The sequence below is a fragment of the Protopterus annectens genome, chromosome 15.part0 (genome assembly GCF_019279795.1).
Source record: "Protopterus annectens isolate FY-2018-M chromosome 15.part0, PAN1.0, whole genome shotgun sequence".
NCBI lineage: Eukaryota > Metazoa > Chordata > Ceratodontiformes > Protopteridae > Protopterus > Protopterus annectens.
Window position 1 is genome coordinate 502,695,422 of NC_056749.1, and position 22,517 is coordinate 502,717,938.

Sequence of the window (22,517 nt, forward strand, 5' to 3'; positions counted from 1 at the left end):
CAAGAACTATGACTGCTGCAAGAGAACTATGACTTCTGCAAGCATGTCAAAAGTTCTGCATTTGAATGCATTATAAAACAAAAGTCAAGAAGTTTCCAGTACTTTTTAAATCTTCAAGACCACAAATAGATTTTAGAAGATGGGAAGAACATGTCAAATACTGCCGTAGAAATAATTTCTAAAATGTGATGTCTGCATGGTAAAAACAAGAGATGTTCGTCGTCTCCCATTGCTGCAGTCCTGACTAATGGGTACTCCGCTGCCCTCCATCGGCCCGAATACCAAAGGGCTAGATATGGCGTCGGTCATGGCGCTCGAGACTGACGTGGTGTTAGTATAAATGCGCATGACCGACACCATAACTTTAGTCTTTCTTGCCGCATGGTCCTGAGCAGAAGCAGAATTTGCAAGTGCCGTTCGGCGTTCTGGAATTGTCGGTTTTCGAGTTTCAGACCGGAGACCAAGTTGGGCTAAGTACCCCATTGGGGACATTTTATTTTTTTGTCTTTTTCTTGTCTCAGTATTGTCGGATGTCAGAAAAAGTTAATAACTGTATTTCTTGTGGGAAACAGATTCCTCATAGGGATTACCATTCACTCTGCATTCCTTGTTTAGGGCCTGAGCACGACGTTGTTGGGTGTCGCTTTTGTGCTACTTTTAATAAGCGTACTATTAAACGTCGGTTGGACTGTGCTAGGCTGGTGTTTGGTAAACGTAATTACAACATGCCGTCGGATTCTCTGACGACTGGCTCTTCTAGGAAGCGCAAAGAAAAGTCTTTGCGGTCCAAGCAGGATGAGGCGTCCGCTCCGGACGTCAGTCCTGTAGAACCACTGGCTGCTTCAGTGGCTCTTTCTGACAGTGTGCCTGAGTGTCAAGGGGAGCCTTTGTTACTGCAGGGGGTGGCTTCTCCTTTGTTAGGCCAGGTTGAGGGTGCTCCTCTGTTGTCTGTGGCTCCCTCCCCTCGTAGGGTGGTTAAGCCTCCTCCTTCTCTAGGCAGAGGCCATTCTAAGTCTAAATCTGCCCCTGGTGCTTTTCCCCAGGGTCCAGCTCCTAGGAAGCACATGTTGAAGATGGCTGAGGATTTGATTACTTTAATTAGGGGTTCCATGCCTCCCCCTCAGAAGAGGCCCAGGGTAGAGTCAGAGTTGGAGGGTTTGGTTCAGTCTTCCATTGAGTCAGATTCCTCTGTGGAAGACCTTCAGGATTTCCTCCCTATTCTGATTCAGAAGCTGAGGATGCTTCTCCCTCTCGTCCCCTCCAGAAGATTTTTCTTTCTCTGAAACTTTGCATTCCATGAGGGAACATTTCAAATGGGAGGGCCAGGATTATTCTGATTCTCGTAAAGGCTGAGAATTTTTGTTTTGCCTCAGCACAGGCCCTTGGCTATTCCTCCTGTACTGGATGTTGTTCAGGATGTGTTTTCTGAGGCTGCCCTTAACCCAGATTCTCTGCCTCCTGCCCCTGTTAAACCAGATAGATACTACAGGGTTCCGAAGCTCACAAGTACTTGTTTAAGAGCCCTAGAGCTGATCCTGAAACTATTTCTCAAGGCCCCAAGGGCGTTAAGGCCTCTGTGGTTAAGAATCCAGTTCCTCTGGACAAAGATGCTAGGGCCCTGGATAGGTGGGGTAAAACACTGTATACCTCTTCTACTTTGGCTATGAGGGCTTTGAATTGTCATTTTCATATGCTCAAGTATCAGAATTTTTTGTTAAGTCAATTGAAATGTAAAGTGGATGCTTTAGCTGAAGGTATTGACTGTAAGGAGCTTCAGGATTTAGTGCATGCTTCAGACCAGGTTGGGAAGCATTCTCTGCAGTGTGGTTTTGATGCTTTACAAGCTTCTTCCAGGGTGGCTGCTACTAGTTCTGTTGTTCGCAGACATGCCTGGCTTAAAGGTCAGTCCTTGTCGGAGCATGTTAAAGCTCGTATTATGGATGCTCCTTTGCAGTCTGATGTTCTTTTTGGCCCTCCTGTGGAATTAGTTTTGAAAAAAATGGAGGAAAAAGCTAAATCTATGCAGACAGTTAAGGAATTTTACAGGTTCAGCCTCCTAAGTTCAATAGGAATTGGCCTGCTAAGGGATGGTCTTTTCCCTCTTCGGATTTTCATTCTAGAGGCAAGTCGAGGCATGGTAGAGGTAGGGCTTCCTTTCAGGGCCCTGTTACTTCTAGGTCTTTCAGTTCCTCTACCCCTTCTGCTGGGGAGGGCAGGGTCAGTCCTTTCGAAGCAGACCCAATGACCTGTGTCTTCGGCTGCCGGACTCTGCTTTGCTGGCAGCTCCTCTGGCGGAAAACTGGGACTTTTCAACGGGAATTGGCATTTGGTTACCCAGGACAAATGGGTATTGGACATTGTAACTCGAGGCTACAAATTTTATTTTCACACTTTCCGCCTTTCAACGGTATGCGGATGTGCCTCATCAGCAAAAATTGGAAGCACAGGCACAGGTTTCTTCTCTGCTCCAGTTGGGAGCAATACAGGAAGTTCCTTCTGTGGAAAGGGGCACAGGGTTTTATTCCCGTCTTTTCTTAGTGCCAAAGAAGGGCAATACTTGGAGGCCCATTCTGGATTTATCCATTCTAAACACCTTTCTAGCAATTCCAGAATTCAAGATGTTAACACTGCAACAGCTGTTGCCTATGCTGGGCAGGGATCACTGGATGGTGACTTTGGATCTCAAGGAGGCCTATCTCCACATTCCTATCAGGCCCAGTTGCAGGAAATTCCTGAGGTTTCGGACTGGGAATTTGCATTATCAGTTCTCTGCATTGCCCTTTGGCTTGTCTACTGCCCAGGGTATTCACGAAAGTCCTGGCTCCAGTAATAGCTTTTCTCAGACTACGGGAATTCAGATTTATCCTTATCTGGACGATTGTTTGATACTGGCTCAAGACAAGCACGAACTACTTCGACATCTGCAGTGTGTGATGACAGTTTTCAGATGCCTGGGGTATTCTGTGAACGAAATAAAGTCCAGTCTAGTACCCTCACGAGAGATGTGTTTTCTGGGTGTGAGTCTGAATACAGCGACTCAGATGGCATTTCTTACCCCGGACAAACAAAGAAATCTTCACCAGTACTTCCTACAGCTATCAGTCCTGTCCAGGCTGACTGCAAGGACAGTCCTTCAAGCCTTGGGGTTCATGGCATCTTGCATTCTAGTACTTCCCAATGCCAAACTGCATATGAGGAAGCTACAATGGAATCTCAAAAGCGTTTGGACTCAACACAGCCACGATTTGGACACTGTCATTCGGATTCTTCCTTGCATCCAGAAGGAATTTGTGTGGTGGGCTCAGGAATGTCACCTAAACAAGGGACTCTCTGTGACCCAACCAGAGGCAAGTCAGATATTAACGACAGACGCCTCGAGTCAGCCTGGGGTGCTCATTTCAAAGGAAAATGGATTCAAGACCTTTGGCCCCGGAGTTGCTTCACTTGCATATCAATATGAAGGAGATGCTGGCAGTTCAATTTGCCTTAAAAGCATTCAAGGATCTACTTCACCCGGGACTAGTGTTGATTCGAACAGACAACACAACTGTCATGTGGTACATCAACAAGCAGGGGGGAACTCATTCTTACCCTCTTTGCAGACAAGCAATGCTGTTATGGGAAACTGCTTTGAATCTGCACATCACTCTTCGAGCACAGTTTCTGCCAGGGGAACAAAATTCGTTAGCAGATGTTCTGAGCAGACAAATGGTGGATCCTCACGAATGGAAGTTGGATCCTCAGGTGTTTCGTCAGTTGACCATGGCTTGGGGAACTCCAGACATAGATCTGTTCGCTTCTCCTCTGAATTTCCAACTACCTCTGTTTTGCACAAGGCTGTTTCATCCAAAGCCTGGAAAGTAGATGCACTATCCTTCAGTTGGAGCAACCTTCACGTGTATGCCTTTCCTCCTCTGCCTCTTCTTCCAAAAGTCCTGTTGAAAGTCAGGAGGGACAAACCGTGCATGATCCTTATAGCGCGGATTGGCCTCGTCAGCATTGGTACCCTCTGTTGAGGAGTTTAGTTCAGGGGGCCCCTTGGCCATTACCACGGATTCCTCACTTATTGTCTCAAGAAAACAATCATTTTCTCAATGTCAGGGTGCGATCCCTACACCTGACAGCCTGGCACATTCAGTTTTAGAGAATGAGGGCCTTCAGCTCCCTCAACAAGTTTTGGATGTTCTTTTGGAAGCCAGGCGTCCTAGTACTCGAAACGTTTATGCTGATAAATGGAAGAGATTTTTTCTTTGGAGTTCAGCTAAAGGCTTTGATGTCACATTGCCTGATTTGAGTTGTACATTGCAATATTTGACTATGTTATTGGACAAGGGTTTGTCTTTCTCTTCTATTAAAGTGCATGCTGCAGCTATTTCTGCTCACTATGGTGGTGACCCTCCTTTATTTTCACATCCATTGCTTAAACAGTTTCTTAGAGGGGCAAAGAATATAAGACCCCCACGGAGGGCTCCTACTCCTACTTGGGATCTTAATTTTGTTTTGGAGAAGCTGACTCTGCCTCCTTTTGAACCTGCAGCTACGGCTGACTTGAAGTTGTTGTATTGGAAGACTGCTTTTTTGTTGGCTGTTACTTCTGCTAGAAGGGTATCTGAATTACAGGCTCTCATGGCAGTGGAACCTTTTCTGATTTTTCACAAGGACAGAGTTTCCTTGCGTACTAATCCTACTTTTCTGCCTAAAGTGGTTTCTAATGTGGCATTGAACCAGTCTATACATTTGCCTACTTTTTATGCTAACCCCCAAACTGAAGGGGAAATTGTTTTGCATTCTTTGGATGTACATAGGCAGTTACGATATTATTTGTTCAGAACCAAAGAGTTCAGAAGTTCTCATCAGTTGTTTGTTTCGTTTGCTGTGACTTCCCGTGGAAAAGCTGTCTCGAAACAAACTATTTCCAAGTGGATTGGCCATTGTATTGCTTTTGTTATTCTCATCATGGTGAAGAAGTTCCAGTTGGGATCAGGCCTCATTCTACTAGGGCTACGGCCACATCTACTGCTTTTTTAAGTGGGGTAGCTACTAAAGACATTCTAGAGGCAGCTACCTGGAGTTCTGTACATACCTTTACAAAGCATTATCATTTGCCTCTTTATTCTAAGTCTAGGGCTGGGTTTGCCACTGCAGTCTTACAGGGCATGTCTGCAGCTCCACAGGATGTTTAGTTGTCCGCCTCCCTTTTGTTTTTCCGTTGCTCTGGGATTCTACCCATTAGTCAGGACTGCAGCAATGGGAGACGACAGAACATAGTACAGTTTTGTACCTACCATAAATGTAGATGTTCGAGGATCTCCATTGCTGCAGTCCAATTTTCCCTCCCTCCTTCCCCCTTTTTCTTTTTAGATTGGGGTTTTTGGGTGGTGTTTTTTTTTTGCATTCTGACATCTGAGGCAAGAAAGACTAAAGTTATGGTGTCGGTCATGCGCATTTATACTAACACCACGTCAGTCTCGAGCGCCATGACCGACGCCATATCTAGCCCTTTGGTATTCGGGCCGATGGAGGGCAGCGGAGTACCCATTAGTCAGGACTGCAGCAATGGAGATCCTCGAACATCTACATTTATGGTAGGTACAAAACTGTACTTTTTCTCAAATGTTCGCCATCACTGTTGATGGCACCTGTGTGCACATCTGTATTGGCACTAGTAGCATCAAAGCACAAACCAGCTAGTCATTCTGGAACACCTTGCCAGCTATGCAATGTGTGTACCACTGCTTGTCCCATCAGCTCACCAGTGCTTGATGGAAGTTGGGGTATGTCCAGCAGTTTTTCAGTATTTCGACCTGTAACATGTAATCGGCAAATTCTCCATCACCTTGTGGTAACAGCTTCCCATCAAAATGTGCTACAAGGGGTGTTGGTTGAAACTGCTTCCTTACTCTCTCAGAATGGATTGCCGTGCAGCTTGCCTTGCTCTGTGTATTGAACTTGTGGACATGACCAGATCATTACCTCAACGCCAGCTGCTTGACAAGAAGTTTTTCTGGTGCGGTCCAAGCTGGCAACAAAGAGGATCATCCACCAGTTGTCGTTTTTTGTATTCAGGCGATACTGTAGCTACTGTGCTCACTTTTGACAGGCTGTCTACCATTTACTAAATTCTGGTGGTATTTTTACATGTTTGCTGCTGCATAATCTTCATGTTCACTACTGTCTTCTGCCTCCGTCAGCTCTCCAGCTTCTCTGACTGTTTCTTTCAGCTGTTGCATTTCATTTCTTCCTGTAGTCATTTTTCCTTTCTGTCCATTCCTTTTTTGAATTCAATGTCCTCTCCAATTATCATTTTTCCATCTGTACGTTGATCTTGTAGAGAATTCCAGTCTTCTTGAGTCTTGATCAATTCTGCATCAGCATGCCGCACATCAAAAAGTTTCAAAAGTGCATTGCTAAAATCTGTTTCTAACTGAGACTGTGTATCTGACTGGTGCTTCTTCTTCCTGATTCTAGAATGCTTCGCATACATGCATTTGAGTTTTGCCACTGCATTCGGCTTCTGCGTTGTAGGCATGCTAGCTAACTTCCATAAATGCAGAACTTCATCAAAAGCATTTGAACAACTCGCTAAAAGAGTTAACTTGTTGGTTTTAAGATCATAGAGCAGTCTGCATAAAACGTGACTGTTGGTTGGAAGCTGATTTGAGCAAATTGAGATATTAAGGGCAGGTAACTGCTGGCCAACAAGCCAGACATCAGTGGCAGCTCTGATGGACTTTCTCACGGAGCTCATGGTTCACCATTAGGGGTACTGGGCTTTATCAATTAATATTAACACTGCCAGACACACGTGGCAAAACTATATGAATTGATAAATCATCAAAAAGTAACTAAATACAATGTTTCACTCTGCACAGTGTAAACGGGAAACAGCATAGAATTTTGAATAATGAAAATAGAATTAGTGCACAAGGCTTTAAATAAAGTAAGTTGCAGGAGGTTATGGAAGCTCAAGGAAAATTGATTTGAGATAGATAAATACAACACTGGAATGCAATTAGGAGTTCTGGAAACAGTGTGATTTTTTTTACATGATGTGAGCTGTCACTTAATGAAGTCAGCCAATTCTAACTTTTTTGCATACATACGCAACTCCCCAAACCTCACATTTTAGAAACCTATGCAAAATGATTAGAGAAAAAATATTTTTGAAACACCCTAATACACATGAAATTATGCATTTTATAAGAAGAGTAACAAGAGGCTGGTAATAAACTACATCAGCAAGTCTACTTCAGTCTGTTGACATTGTTATCAAACTGCTTTTGCTACATAAACAAGTTAATGGAGTAAAAAATTATATTCTTCTGTACCTTTCATAATTTTTATGTCTTCCCTGCACAGCTCAAAACAAATTTATATACCCTTCAAATTGCAAAAAAAAAATTGCATTTTTGTGCTGCTACACCCTTCTACTTAATTTCAAGTTCAGTCAACTGCCAACCACTACAGGTCCATTCATTGTATAAATCAACAGCGTAAACAGTCAACCAATTGTGACAGTCAATATATGACTAAAGCAAGAGTGTACTAACCACATATTCATAGACACACACATATCTTGGTGTCTATTTAATTGATACATATACACACACCATTAACACATCATGCTAAACATCTCACATAACTCGTCCCTATGTAATACGTTTTGTCTAGATATAATGTTCCTTTCTATCCAACTGTTTGCTATTACACGAACACAAACTGGAGTTATGTAACATGCAAATAACTTTGGTAAGGTATGAATGTACTGCATTATACAGATTGATTATTTAGACATATACTCACACAATACAGTGTAAAGGCTGTTCTTAATCCATGTTTAGATGGTATTAATGCTATTTGCTATAATTACTGTGGAGTGTCCTCATTGCATAGATACGAAGTAATGATGCCAGGTCTTCCAGATTGCCAGTTTTTTTAGTGTACTTTCTGCAGAATGATTTGTAGTGTAGCATGCTCCAGGCAGTGCTGAGACCTATACAGTTTGAGGAAGGTGTGATAAATGACTATTTACATTGACTACACAGTGAAATTGTTCCTTAGCCTTTTGCCTATAACCAATATGAATAAGGCAAGGTATTAATCTGATTTTCTTTTGGAAATTATGAAAGATTATGCAGATGATAGGATACCAGTCTCTTAGGGGAACAGCAGCAATATAAAGGACTTCTACATGTGGACTAATCGCACTGCAATTCACAGATTAGACAATGGGCTCTTTCTAAGTAAAGAGCAAGTATTCTGTAAAAAATACTATTTTTGATTGGAGTACTCTGAAGTAAGAAATCAGAAAAATTGAGCTTAGGGAATCTGGGTTTGCACATTGCTCTCCATTCAGTAGAAATGTATATTTTATTTTTGATCATTTAAATGTGAAAAATTAGAATTACTTGGTACCAATAACACAAACAAAAGTCAAATTGTAAAGCTGGAGAAAGTTCAGTGATGATTTCATATTTTATATGGGGTGCTCATTCACTATAGTAATCTCACACCTTGGTATTGTATTGGTGAAATTTTCTACATGAGGCAGTTTATGGCAAAACTCAAACAGCAAGGAGGTATGGTTACAACATTGTGCTTATGAATGAAAAACATTACTGATCTTTGGCCTTTTACCACCTTATTTAGTCTGAAGGGCTTAAATTAATTTCTCTGCTAGGTGTTTAGTTGAACACACTGCATGGGCATAATTTATTGGGAGGATCTTTCCTGCCTGGTATTACTGCAAAAGGACGTTACAAGCAGTGGCGGCTGGTGACTTCAAATCAAAGGGGGGCTGCAGGAGACAGGTAGGTAAATGGGTGGGGTCAATGGGAAGGGGGGGTGTCCAACTAGAAAGGGGAGGAGCTATGCTCAAAAACCACAAAAACTGTAAATTTAATTAAATACTCTGCTCTTGGTGCCAAACTGTCATTATAAGAGTCAAATCAAGACAAAATGAAGTGTAGAAGAAAAAAAATATTTCAATGCATTGGCTGTATGACAGCTTACATAATATCTAGATGGAAACAAAAAGGTTGTGAGGCACGAAAAAATAAATTACTTTTTAAATACATTACTGGAATGCTAGTCAAAATCAAGTATAAGAAAATCAAGCAGCACTCAACTCAAACCACTTCTCCTTGCACTGCAGTTCTAATTATAATTTATATTCAGCTTTATTAAAGTACCAAGTAACATGCTGAAAGTAGAAATCTCTGTGATACCCCACTTATAAAAATGTTTCTTATCCAAAAAAGGCCTGCTGCCTGACAACTATCTACTTGTTTCATGGGGAAAACATGATCAAAGTAAAAAATGAAAGGCAAACAAGAAACAAGCTCAGGATATATTGCTTAAAGGATTACAATACAGGTAATGGACCACACATGATAGATTGGCATTCTGTTTGGTTTACAGGTAAAGCCTGCAAAGATGACTGCAAGTCTCCAACAAATGTAATGAGTGTCTTAAAATAATGTAATCCTGTCCCTTATTACAAATACTGTCATATGCATTTCAATACCCAAGGCTTATACATTATCTAGTTATGTAAGTATTCTCTGCATGGCAACAACAGAAAGGTTTTCAGTGTTGGCAATTCTTTAACAGTATGTGTATTAAAGCTTACTTGCATCTTACAATCTCAGACAAGCTTGCCTGATGGTTATTAAAGCATTGCTACTTAAAGACAGAGCAACAGGCACTTTCTGAGTAATAATAAGCATACATCAACACTATAAAAATATGACAGAAACCAGAACATTCTGCAAAATCAAGGACAGAATAAAAGTAGCACTTGTGTCTACATTGGATGGGGGGAATACTCTGCACATTTACACTGCATAACTGCTCTTTGCCTTGCCTAGATACATCCAGAGTCACTACATGGGGGAGTGGGGTGCAACAAGTATGTCACAATTTGAAATGTCTCTGGCTGACTGTGATGGCTCTGACACATTTGTCATGCCTCTCAACCTGAGAACAAGAAATATGGACAAAGCCATAGATAGAAGTGGAACAAAGGCCAAAAAATTAGGACATTTTTTTAAATATTGCTCTTATAAACCTAGAAAGATAATAGAATATTAGGTCTTGCATTAGTATGAATTTTCTGAACAGTATGAAATCAGAAACACAAATGTCTGTCATTATTTTCTAATGTCAGTCTTTAATGATTTGCCACTAATTTGCCAAAAAAACCCACAATTTATAAAATATAAAATAGCCACACAGTACAGCTGGGAACCTGTCAAACTAGGGACACTTTTTTAATATTAGTACTGCTAACTTGAGCAGCTGACAAAATAAAAGAATCTACATGCATTTCTGGAATTAAAAGTAATCTATAACTGATTATTACAGTTATTTAATAAGTCTCCCCTCAGAACTCTACAGCAATTTATATGGGAAAAAAAAGTGTCATCATCCATGACAAAATTCAAGAGAATCACAACTGCTTCATACTTATGATTACTTTCTGACTCTCTTCTAAAAACAAGTGCTCACTTGGGGTCAACTGTCAAAATGCAAATAAATACATTTCTGCTGGTTATACTTATGCTAATCTGGTCGTCCTATGGTGGGAGAAACAACACTTATTTAAACATGAAAACTTTAAACATATTAAATTGTACAGACGTTTTGTAGACGATATCATTATTATTTGGGAGGGTGCATTGTCATTGTTTGAAGATTTTTGGAACTATCTTGAAACCACCAGTAGTTTCCTCAGATTCACCCAGGAGTCTTCTAGTACTCGCATCAATTTTCTTGATGTGACACTTAGCTTCACTTCTGATGGAAGGATTGCCTCCTCACTATATAGAAAACCTATGTGGCGTAATTCGCTACTTTATTTTGACAGCATGCACCCCAGGCATGTGTTCCAGGGGATAATAAAAAGTCAATTTCTGAGAATTTTTAAAAAATGTAGTGATGACAAAGATCTAATTAGGGAGGCACAAGTGTTAGAAGATCTGTTATTGAACAGAGGATATGATCCTGTAATGGTCAGTAATATTAAATTTGATATATTGAGACAGAGAATACCTGTGGAACTACTTAGATTAGGAACAATAACAACAAATAACAATACGCAACAAAAGGTAAAAAATTATGCCTCTTTTTGTCACAATAAAGTGAGTTTTTCTTACGGTAATCCTGTAAGGTATGTAACAACTTATACTAGTGACATCAATAGAATACAGGAGGTCATCAGAAACAATTGGCACATTTTGACCACGGATGTAAGCACAAGAGATCTGCTAGGGAAGAATCCTGTCTTCTTGTTTAAGAACAGTAAAACTTAAAGAGGATCTTGTGTGGTGACTTACATACTGCAATTGATGGCACCAGAATGACCTCTAGCATACTTACTTCACATAAGCTAGGACGTTCCCATGTTATTGTTGTAATAGATGCAGTTATATTACAAAGGAACAACTATTTGTCCATCCAACAATGGAATATGTATTTACACCTCATTTTTTGCTAATTGCAATACCAGTAATGTCATTTACCTTGCTACCTGTATTAGATGCAATGCATTCTACGTAGGTTTAACTAAAAGGAAACTACAGGAGCGTATCTATAATCATATATATGACATCAAGAGGAAAATAGATACAAATGCATTAGCCAAACATGTTATTGATTTTCCATCACACTCTTTTACTTTTAGAGTGCTACAAATAGTTACCGTTAACGCTAGGGAAGGCAATAAGGAAAATAACTTGGCCTTGAATGAATTACATTGGATACTGAAACTAGGAGCCCATTTGACACCAGGGATTAACAGTTCAGTCTCCTTAAAACCAGTTTTGTTATCTAGATAATTATCTTTTTTTCTCATCATTGAAACAGATAGTGACAGAAATATTCAGATATGTTTGATGTGTTCTGTATTTAACACTTGATTAGTTTTATTTTTATCTTTATTTTTATATCTACTATGAGCTACCTTTTGATTCCATACCTAATTATGTATATTTTGTAGAAATATCTGATTTTGATATTTCATTTGGAACTACAGTATTAAGTATGTAGCTATTTATTTATTTATCTTTATATAAGTATTTTAAAAAAGATATACATCTTTGATAGTGCCATCACTAGAAATATAAATATGTCTTCATTACACATTTATTTTATTCACAGTAAAAATATATTTTTTCTCACTTTATATAATTTAATAATAGACAGTTTTAGACATTTTGTATAGTTCCTTCTTTGTATATATACTGTCTTTTATATTGAGTTTTGATCTATATTTATATATATATTATTTTTTTGATAGTGAGATCCATATAATATTCTTAGGGTGAACATCTTTATACTATGAATTAATGTGTCTATAGAAGGGCACATAATAACTATGTTAACCAAGTTATGTGATATACTTGATAAGAACATTTATATTTCTACTTATATAATTTTAAAGCATTTAAGATTAAGATATGCTCATGACATGAGCTTAACTTCATTGTTATGACTTATGTATAGCGCTTTAAATTAACATGTTCGATATACATTTATATATATAGAGGTATTGACCTTAAAAAATTTAGTGAAATGTGGCAATATCTGTGTCTCATTTATGTTTGTATTTTTATTCATCCTAATATATATTTTTCGTCAAAGTTATTGTATGTTTTTTCAGTTTGGATTTAGTTTATTATTATATTACTAAATATATACATTCTATCATGTGCACACTTTAAGAGATCTAATATAAGGAAAGTTGTGCTTTAACTATTTAATAATGAAATTATTACATTTGTCTTTTATTTTTATTTTATTTTCATTATTATTGTTTAACACAAATGATTGCTATATATAATGAGACATACGTCTGTATTATAAACCTATGTATACAGCTTTGGTTTTGTCTCTTTATACTCTGCACTTTTGCATAGCTAAAAGAGGTCTTAAGGTGCAACGTAAATGCTTGCTTAGTGTTTAACAATAGATACTTGATTGATTTTAATAATAGATTATTCAATTAAGTTCCCGCGCAATGTTGCATAAATATTGATACCTTTGTCTTAGTAAATGATATCTGATGAAGCGTGGGTTCACCACGTGAAAGCGCTTATTTTCTGTCTTCAATAAAGGATTGTTCTTGTTTTTACTACGGAGTCGTACCTTTTTGCCTGACTGAAGAGTTGTTGCAGCTTTGTGGACTATTTTGCTGCATATTCCTGGTGGTTGGTTCAACACATTTGTTTCTATCATATTTTACTTTTGGTGAGTGAACCATTCAACAGTGCTACCGGCTTTTTTCTTCAGCATTATTTTTTCTTGGCCGGCAAACCTTGTACACCATGGAATCCGCCATCCACATGGAACCGGAGCCGAGGGAAACAGTATTACTATGGAAAGGTCTGTTACATGCTACGGACAACCCTTTATTGTCTCTGGACTTGTCTAAGGATGCTAGCAGTATGCAACCTCAAACATATGGTGAGAATCTTACGGACTTTTTTCCACAATTGAAGTCACTTGAAGATAATCTTTATCAACCACAAAGGTATGCTTGGCAGCGGCTTCATTTGGAAGCTTGCATTCATTTTAAGGTAGTCCCCAGGGGTATGAGGGTATTTTGTATGCCCACCTATGGGGACTCGCATCCTCAACTCTTGAAACGCTGACAGGACCTGAATATAGAACTAGGGTTTAGCTACGCTAAACTAATGATAGATTATTTTCTTCCTTTGGAAAGAGAACTTAGAGACAAAACTGATTTAATATATAAGCAATTGACTGAACGCTTTACTTCTAGCTTTTGTACAGAAAAAATTAATCATATGTTTGCACAAATCAATATGTTTAGTGAGAGGCTCAAAGCCACTAAGCAGAAAAAATTAGTACGGGACTTCAATGATTTCAAGAGGGGTCAAGTCTTCATTTGGCCACGCTATCAAGCTGCACAATCAACGAACACTGAGAATAATATGGGTAATAATGACAGGCTTCCCACTCTGGATTTAACTTCAACTTCTACCAATGTGATTGAACCCTTGCCTCAATCACTTCTTCACTCGTCACAAACAGAGGCTTTAACATCAACTTCTGTCAATGACTTATTAACTGAGAATGAACTAGTTGACACGCCCCCCCCCCCGAATCAGCAAGCACTCGTTAGTCATGCTCCATCACATTTCACCGGTGCTATTCCAAAGAATACGATTACTATGTCTTCTTCTTCTGGGGCTTTTTTACCTTATTTAAAGAAACAGATTACTCAGCACAACAGAGGGAGGTCTCGCAGCAGAGACTCCCGCAAAAGGAAAAACTCAACGGAACAACATCCGCTGAACAGAAGGAGAAAGAATTGACAAACTGCATTTTGTTTAATTTGTCTAGTGTGTCTTTGGATCCTTCTAGTATTAAGGTCCTAAATAAAGGCCTTAATTTTATACCAGCTACTGGTGCGGCATTAACAGAGACTTTGATTGATCTAAGAATGTTCTGTAGGAATCTGTGTTTGAGACTATTTTTCAGAAATGATGAAAAGGTTTCTCAAGAGGCTATGCGTTATAGTGTTAACAGTACTTTTATACCTCAAATGCCCCCACATATTGAATGCTTTCTAAAGGCCTGCGAAAATCAGTTTTACCAGGCTTTTTGTAGTGTGAACAAGAAAGGAAGGTATTATAATCTTAGTCCCCTAGAAGTTAACAGCTTAAAATATCTCAAACAGGATTCACGGATAGCAATAAAACCGGCTGATAAGGGAGGGGGTGTTGTTGTATTAAATAGTGAAGAATATTTGAAAGGCATGAACAGCATGTTGTCCCAAGAGGATACATATACACATATTACCTATAAAGAAGTGTTGCAGATTATTAAGATGGTTCATGATACACTCTATGACTTGGTTATGTGTCGTCAAGTTAGCCAGGATATTTACAACTTTTTATACATAGAGTTCCCTACCATACCTATTATCAAGGGCCTTCCCAAAATCCATAAAGAAGTCATTCCTATTCCTTATAGACCCATTGTGTCTGGTGATAAATGGGTGACAGCTAATATATCAAAGTTTGTGGAAGATATATTAAGACCAGTGGTTGACCGGTTTTCAACTATATTAAGAGACACATATGACCTCCTTGATGTCGTCAGGGATGTCAAACTAGATACTAACCATCAATATATGTTTATTGCTTTAGATGTAAAAAATCTGTTTACATCAATACCAAATACTGAAGGAATAGATTACATCAGAGAGCTTTTAAGTAAAGAGACCACCTTTAGTAATGACAGAACCATTTTGGTTTGCCAACTACTAGACCTTATTTTAAATAACAACGTGTTTTTGTTTGGTGATAGGTATTATGCACAGAAATGGGGGGTAGCCATGGGCACCCCCTGTGCTAATACTTATGCTAATCTGGTCATCCTATGGTGGGAGAAACAACACTTATTTAAACATGAAAACTTTAAACATATTAAATTGTACAGACGTTTTGTAGACGATATCATTATTATTTGGGAGGGTGCATTGTCATTGTTTGAAGATTTTTGGAACTATCTTGAAACCACCAGTAGTTTCCTCAGATTCACCCAGGAGTCTTCTAGTACTCACATCAATTTTCTTGATGTGACACTTAGCTTCACTTCTGATGGAAGGATTGCCTCCTCACTATATAGAAAACCTATGTGGCGTAATTCGCTACTTTATTTTGACAGCATGCACCCCAAGCATGTGTTCCAGGGGATAATAAAAAGTCAATTTCTGAGAATTTTAAAAATATGTAGTGATGACAAAGATCTAATTAGGGAGGCACAAGTGTTAGAAGATCTGTTATTGAACAGAGGATATGATCCTGTAATGGTCAGTAATATTAAATTTGATATATTGAGACAGAGAATACCTGTGGAACTACTTAGATTAGGAACAATAACAACAAATAACAATACGCAACAAAAGGTAAAAAATTATGCCTCTTTTTGTCACAATAAAGTGAGTTTTTCTTACGGTAATCCTGTAAGGTATGTAACAACTTATACTAGTGACATCAATAGAATACAGGAGGTCATCAGAAACAATTGGCACATTTTGACCACGGATGTAAGCACAAGAGATCTGCTAGGGAAGAATCCTGTCTTCTTGTTTAAGAACAGTAAAAACTTAAAGAGGATCTTGTGTGGTGACTTACATACTGCAATTGATGGCACCAGAATGACCTCTAGCATACTTACTTCACATAAGCTAGGGACGTTCCCATGTTATTGTTGTAATAGATGCAGTTATATTACAAAGGAACAACTATTTGTCCATCCAACAATGGAATATGTATTTACACCTCATTTTTTTGCTAATTGCAATACCAGTAATGTCATTTACCTTGCTACCTGTATTAGATGCAATGCATTCTACGTAGGTTTAACTAAAAGGAAACTACAGGAGCGTATCTATAATCATATATATGACATCAAGAGGAAAATAGATACAAATGCATTAGCCAAACATGTTATTGATTTTCCATCACACTCTTTTACTTTTAGAGTGCTACAAATAGTTACCGTTAACGCTAGGGAAGGCAATAAGGAAAATAACTTGGCCTTGAATGAATTACATTTGATACTGAAACTAGGAGCCCATTTGACACCAGGGATTAACAATTCAGTCTCCTTAAAACCAGTTTTGTTATCTAGATAATTATCTTTTTTTCTCATCATTGAAACAGATAGTGACAGAAATATTCAGATATGTTTGATGTGTTCTGTATTTAACACTTGATTAGTTTTATTTTTATCTTTATTTTTATATCTACTATGAGCTACCTTTTGATTCCATACCTAATTATGTATATTTTGTAGAAATATCTGATTTTGATATTTCATTTGGAACTACAGTATTAAGTATGTAGCTATTTATTTATTTATCTTTATATAAGTATTTTAAAAAAGATATACATCTTTGATAGTGCCATCACTAGAAATATAAATATGTCTTCATTACACATTTATTTTATTCACAGTAAAAATATATTTTTTCTCACTTTATATAATTTAATAATAGACAGTTTTAGACATTTTGTATAGTTCCTTCTTTGTATATATACTGTCTTTTATATTGAGTTTTGATCTATATTTATATATATATATTATTTTTTTGATAGTGAGATCCATATAATATTCTTAGGGTGAACATCTTTATACTATGAATTAATGTGTCTATAGAAGGGCACATAATAATTATGTTAACCAAGTTATGTGATATACTTGATAAGAACATTTATATTTCTACTTATATAATTTTAAAGCATTTAAGATTAAGATATGCTCATGACATGAGCTTAACTTCATTGTTATGACTTATGTATAGCGCTTTAAATTAACATGTTCGATATACATTTATATATATAGAGGTATTGACCTTAAAACATTTAGTGAAATGTGGTAATATCTGTGTCTCATTTATGTTTGTATTTTTATTCATCCTAATATATATTTTTCGTCAAAGTTATTGTATGTTTTTTCAGTTTGGATTTAGTTTATTATTATATTACTAAATATATACATTCTATCATGTGCACACTTTAAGAGATCTAATATAAGGAAAGTTGTGCTTTATTTAATAATGAAATTATTACATTTGTCTTTTATTTTTATTTTCTTTTCATTATTATTGTTTAACACAAATGATTGCTATATATAATGAGACATACGTCTGTATTATAAACCTATGTATACAGCTTTGGTTTTGTCTCTTTATACTCTGCACTTTTGCATAGCTAAAAGAGGTCTTAAGGTGCAATGTAAATGCTTGCTTAGTGTTTAACAATAGATACTTGATTGATTTTAATAATAGATTATTCAATTAAGTTCCCGCGCAATGTTGCATAAATATTGATACCTTTGTCTTAGTAAATGATATCTGATGAAGCGTGGGTTCACCACGTGAAAGCGCTTATTGTCTGTCTTCAATAAAGGATTGTTCTTGTTTTTACTACGGAGTCTTACCTTTTTGCCTGACTGAAGAGTTGTTGCAGCTTTGTGGACTATTTTGCTGCATATTCCTGGTGGTTGGTTCAACACATTTGTTCCTATCATATTTTACTTTTGGTGAGTGAACCATTCAACAGTGCTACCGGCTTTTTTCTTCAACATTTCTGCTGGTTGTTATAGTATGCCTCTTTCTTTTGCTAACCCTTCATTTTAAGTGAGCAGAACTAGAGCATTACTGTATGTTTAATACAGGCCCTGGCTAAGCTATGCCAGAGGTCTTCACCAGCAGCAATAAACGTAGACTCTGTTTTTATGTGAGATAGAACATTTTTTTGTTTACCCATCCTGATATTTCCATCTGACATAATCAAGCAGCAATACTTCAAAGTCCTAAATTCAATATGACTTTAGACTAGGATTTTGTCTTTATGTTTTCATTTCCTGGATGCAACTCATAGCCTTTCCAACACAAACATTCCAAGAAAGTTTCCCACAATGATCCCATATTTTCTAGAAATCTCTGCATTCCATTAGTTTCACACAAATATCATACCCACCTTCTTAACATCAGCAAACTTTTGGAGTCAGCCAGAAATACTTCCAGCAAACACACAAATGTTCTGGTCAACAATTCTTTCTGCGTCGTGACATGTATGCCATCTTCCTAAGTCTGTATGCCTTATGTATGCATTTACTTACTGGAGCCAAAAGATCTTTTTCAGCCATGACTCTGGCCTGCACAGAGATGGCCAGCAAAATTCTTTTCTCATAATAAACACTAAATAAAGTGGCAACAACATTCAGGTATAAATACCAGAAAAAAACAGTTTTGGGATAACCCTGACTGCTTCTATTACAGATCTACATAAGTCTAATGGAAATCTGAATCATTACATTACATGGAAATATAATGAAAATAGTAATAAGATTAAGAATTATATCACCCAAACTTTTTATATATTTCTTTACTTATTTATGTATTTGATGACCAGGCAGTAGAAGGTATGCAAACAAGGAGATGTTTTCAACAGCCACAGCTTGTAAAATACAATAAAAATGGTTTACAAGATATATTTAGCACTACAAGTCTAAATTACAAGTAATAAGCAATACATGGTGGAGCTTAGTATATATTATTTCTCTTTGGCTTAAAAACTACTCTGGGATCTAGCCTTGTATACATATCACATGAAGTACTATAAGTGACTGCATTTCAATAGTTATTTCTTAAAGTTCCTTCTTACAAAAATAAAATTAAAAAAGCAGGCATCAAGCCTTCATGATCCTCTGAACATGGAATACAAGTGCAGAGATGTGGTACGAAGCAACCTCTGACATGCTAACAAGAGGGGAAAAACTAGTTTAAAATGCATGAGGGCAGCACATAATAGTAAAGGGTGGAAAGTGCTGTGAACAGTCATTTCCAAACCAATACAATTTAAAGTTACTACTGATTTGAATTCCATACCTAGGTTATATCATGCTTTGTTACTTCTATTCTTGTAGAATATCATTATAAGTTAGAACCAGCCCCATTGCAATTCCCCACAATGATAAGAACAGCCAGCTTTACCCCCACAGTAATAAACACAACATGACTGTACTCCCCCAACAATGAATAGCCCCACTGTACCACCCTAAGATGCTAATACTTAAATGTCTGCTGGAGTTACCTGTCAGCAGGTGCTTGCATTTATGTGTCTACATTTCTCACTTTTTTGTTTACATACCCTCAGGGAAACAGCTGTACAGTCTACAGAGATGTAACAGAAAAGTAGCTTTGTCTGGTGTACTGACATCTATCTTCATTATGTAGATAACATGTTTATATGGAAATGTCAAACTGTGTACTTTACCTATTACTGCATATTTGTCTTAGATTGTAACAGAGAACAGCACAGTAGGAAGCGCTCACCTGACCAATTACAAAAGTTTAAACAAACACATACAAGCTTCTTTTGTGGGGACGTGAGTGATTTATGCACTGTTACTTGTTCTCAGGCATCCACTGAAAATAGTGTCTCACATTTAGCGACTGCTATGGGTCAGTATAGTTATGAGCTACTTTAAAGGCCCAGTCCTGCATGAGCTGCCCAACCTTCAGTGAAACTACACTTTCATTTTCCCTACTGTGTCTTTCATGTAGGCAGACTGTACATCCCCTACTAGCAAGAATGTGGCATAACTCCTTCTGGCTTACTGACTTCAAAATGCATATGACTATTTGTTGTTTTAGTTTTACGGTTTTACTGTCTTCTTTCCTCATTTCACACACAGCCTACCTTGTTACTGTGCCGGTATCTGTCTGATGGTAGCTTATTTAAACAACCTTCCACCATCATTTAGAAAGTGAGCCCCCCCCCCCCCACACACACACACACAACCTTCTGATCCTCTGCAGTGGCCTGATTCTGTCATCTGCAAGCTAAGTCCTCTGTAGCAGCCCCATCACCTCCATAACAGCCCGCGCAGGCTGTTCTGGGTTTCCCTGCAAGACGTGAGTAGCCTGGAGCCTCCGGCCTGTGGGCAATGCAGTCCAGTGTGTTTCCAGTCTGTGCGATCGTCACCGCACAGACTTCTGGGCTGGCAGAGCGGAGTTCCCTTCCTTCCCTATCTGGACTGCCTAACTGATCAGTCTAGAGTTCAGGAAGTAAGCATTCATGCATGCGTGGAGTTCTGGACTGCTTAATACAGCAGTCAGGAACTCGGCACACATGCGTGGAGTTCCGAGATTCTCGTAAATTTTTATTTCTTTTATTTTTCATTTTCTACAGTGGGGGACGCAATTAGTTTTCTTTGTACAGGTAGGAGGGGGCTGCAGTCCTATAGCACGAGCCGCCCCTGGTTACAAGGCAATTTTGATAACTCTAGGAGCATTATATAGATTTTAAATTTGGAAGTCCATATCTCCTATTGCCTTTTGAATAGAATGCATAAACTATTTCTGGTCTTGAATTCTTCTATTCTGCATTATAATAGAAAGCAGGTGCATTATTACAAACATTTAATGATGTCTTATCAGTTTCATTTTTTGTCATTACTGGTGCCAGGGTGGCCGACATTTGCGGGTCAGTTTATAGCTCATCTTCAGACATCATTACAAAATAACAAATATTCACAGTGCAAGCATTTCTCGTCCCTTTGGAGGTCTGTGAAATACTGGGACCTATTACTATCACTTGAGACATTCTTTGCAAAGCAACAAAGGGTATCAAGTACATTGAGGTTGCCTTACTTGTATTAGGTTTATGCAATTGGAAAATCCATTAGTCTTGTGAATCAAAGCTTTATTGCATGCTTTGAAACTGGAATCTCTCTTCTCTTTCTAGGTAAACATTTTAATAACTGTGCAATCTGTTTTGTGTCTGGGCACTTTAATCTCCAATGTTGGGCCATTAGTGTGATCACCAATACACAAGTAAATGTGAGGGTTAACTGCTACAATGCTATCCAATGTCTCCTTTTAAAATGAGGCTTTCAAAAAAAGGGGGGGATAAACAAGCATAAACTATATCAGATCTTGGCAAACAAATGATTATAGTCCTTTGATCACCTTTATTATTGTCCTCATTTGACTGCCAAATTAGTCTTATTTGAATGCTGATTAAATGAGAGTTGTTCCAACTTTAAACTGATGAAAATTGGCACACAAATAATGGCTAGAAATTACAAAGACATTAGTTTATGGCTCAATTTAATTCTAGTTTCTCTGAAAAGAAAAAAAAGTTATATTATAACCCATGAGGCATTCATAATGTGATCTAGATGCAGGTTTCCAAAACACTGAAAAAATGTCCATAATGAAGTACCATTAAAAAAATACTCCAGATGCATGTCTTTGAAATGTGGGAGGAAACCGGAGCACCAGGAGGAAACCCACAGGAATGCAAGGAGGACATGCAGATATCATACAGATGGCACTCCAGCCAAGAATTGAAATGTAGAACCTCTTGCTGCGAGGCAAAAACACTAACTGCTGCACCACTGTGCCACCCTGACCAATAGTATCCAGCAAGAAATCCAGGTTTGGAAAGATCTTAATATATAAACAACTGCATGCTTGTCTAGAGATGATAGACTGGAAAAGATATAACATGGCATTTAACTATTTATTTATCCAACATGGCAGTAATTTCAGAAAGTCATACCCTTCAACCTCAAGTTCAAAGATTAGGCTAAAGATCTGGAAGTTTACTGGAGAGAAAAATGAGTTCCAGGAACTACTCAGGGCTCTAGTACCTCAGGTAGAAGTGGAAATATGTGGAGATGAAGAATTGCAGTGATGTGAAACAACTTGTTTGAGAATAGTAGAAAATACATGCAGTGAGCCAAGTAAGGAAGCAAGGTATATAAGAAAAGCTGGTGATGTAATTTGTATGTCCAGGAAATCATAAAAAGAAAGCAGTGCTGAAAAATGTAGGAGACTGAAAAGACTGACCAGGCTAAGAAGAAATACTGGTTGGCTAGCAAAAAGGCTAAGAGAGGAATTATAACAATGAACAAAGGATTTAAAGGCACCCTATCAGGTTTTAAGGCAAATACAGAAAGATAAAGAA